The 2,219-nt window shown below is 39.8% G+C and overlaps 1 non-coding gene across 1 annotated transcript; it reads left to right on the top strand.

The window, feature by feature from the left end:
- Positions 1-652: 652 nt before the first annotated feature.
- On the top strand, positions 653-761 carry LOC141610388 (small nucleolar RNA R71). Its single transcript, XR_012528298.1, has one exon. It is a non-coding gene; the product is annotated as a small nucleolar RNA R71 (small nucleolar RNA).
- Positions 762-2,219: the final 1,458 nt, after the last annotated feature.

The raw sequence follows: 2,219 nt of genomic DNA, 5'->3' as shown, positions 1-2,219 counted from the left end.
ATTTTATCTCGAGCTAACAATTGATCGATCGACCGACAATGTTGGTCGATCGACGGAAATCTTGGTGATTGAGCTCGTTTTTGCACTAGAAATTAAACTAGCCTCTTCATCATTTTCCGAGTCTCCTCTTGGCTTGTCGGAACCTTCATAAGAGAGGCCACTTCTGAGATTAATGGCATTAATCGTTTCAATTGGCCCTTCACATTTGGTTGAAGAATTTGCGACTTGCTTAGCCTCTATATTTTCCAACTGCTTCACAAAATTCTTTGAGGACTCAATCCCGGCTGCTTCCATATTCGCCACTTGAATCAAAAGAGTTTGGACCATTTCTCTCAACTTCGCGGTCTTATCTGAATTATGGATAGGAATTTCAACTCTTTCCTTGGAAGCTTCAGAGGCCTCGAGCCTCTCAAGACGGGCAGTAATAGAAGTAATGAGTGTCAAGACGGTACTCATTTCATCACTTTGCTTCCGTGAATTCCCACGCTAACTCCCAAACTCAGCTCTATGGACCGCGATCTCCTCAATAGTGTTCCAACCTCTATTCTGACCGGTATTGTTTTGAAACCTACCATTCGCAGCCGCGTCCAGGATGACCTTTTAATCATCATATAAAGCATTGTAGAATAAGTTGCAAAGCTACCACTGCTGGAAGCCATGGTGAGGGACAGCTCGGACCAAACTTTTGAAACGTCCCCATGCTTCACAAAAATCCTCATCAACTCCTTGCTGGAAACTTGTGATTTTGTTTCTCAAGGCGTCAGTCTTTGAAAGTGGGAAGTACTTCTTATAGAAGGCTAATGCTAGAGATGTCCAGTCTGTGACTCCAGCTGCTACCCTATCAAGGTAGCGGTACCAATCTCACGCCGAATCCTTCAAGGAGTATAAGAACATCAACCCCTTTACTTCATCCTGAGTCACCCCAGCTGGTATAGGTATGGAACAGCAGTAGTCTGTGAAAATTTCCATATGCTTCAGGGGGTCCTCATCTGGTAGACCAGCGAACTGATTTCGCTCCACTAAATCGATATAAGAGGAACGAAATTCGAAGTTATCCGTAGTAAGGGTAGGTAACTGGTGCCCCTTTGGAAGATGGTGTTCCTTTGGCTGTAGATTATCATATATTGTAGCCATAATTGCCAAAATGAGAGTACTCAAGTCTTCCTCTCAAAAACCTGTCTTCTAACTGTGCAAAAGCAAAACTAGAAGCAAAGGTAAGCAACGACCTCAAGGAACCAAAGCTCCTTGAGACAAGAAAAATAAACTAAAATTAAAGCAAACAGAATTACACCGTCTCCCCGGCAACGGCGCCAAAATTTGATACCGTCGTTTTTTTTTTTTTGGTGAAGGGTAAGTATATTAATAAAGAATAAGCTCCAACAATTACATATGGTCCTATAAGATATAAACAACTTAATACAAGGCTAACAAATCCATTCTAATTTCCTACACTATCTATCCATACTTGATCACGCTGGGTCAAGCTATGATGATTCCTCTTGCTCCATCGTTGCTTGATGCTATTGATAAGTTTAAAAACCAGATCCTCAGGTCTGACAATCTGCCCTTAAAGCCTTGCTATATTCCTAGCATGCCAAATCTCATATGTGAGGCTAACAAAGCATACCGTCGTTTTGTATCAAAATTAAATTTATAATTCCAAAATAAAACTATAGCTAGTGATAGTAAGGGTCGAACCACAGAGAGACAAGGTTGATTTTGTTTGCTATTTTTCAGTCTAAAGAAGTAACAATTAAAAGGGGGGGTTTTGAAATTGGTTGATTCTAATGACTAATTGCTTAAATAAGAATTTCAAGATAAAAGGAAGATCGGGAAATTCGGTTCACCATGGCAATGGTCAGGGCAATAAGGTAGCAGAAATCCTATAATACGGTCTCAGGGGGTATAAGCAAGCCTCTCGATCTATGCTCAAATTAACCTTGCGGTCTTCTAATTCCCCGAAATTTCTCAAAGCTTTCGCTCAAAGGAAATTCCAATCTAATGATAATTCTAATTACTAATCTTTCAATCTAGTAAAAAGGCTTATCAAAAGACAACAAGATCGATACGGAAGAATTCATGCTAACAAACAATCCTAATTTATGCCATGGCTCACCTCGTTCCCAATCAAAACAATTAGCTACGCATGACTAAAACTAAAACAATTGCTAAATTGATAACAAAGAACAAGATTGACATGATTGAATTTAAATAAAAGA

The sequence above is a fragment of the Silene latifolia genome, chromosome 10 (assembly GCF_048544455.1).
Source record: "Silene latifolia isolate original U9 population chromosome 10, ASM4854445v1, whole genome shotgun sequence".
Taxonomy (NCBI): domain Eukaryota; kingdom Viridiplantae; phylum Streptophyta; class Magnoliopsida; order Caryophyllales; family Caryophyllaceae; genus Silene; species Silene latifolia.
This window is presented reverse-complemented; position numbering and strand designations above follow the sequence as displayed.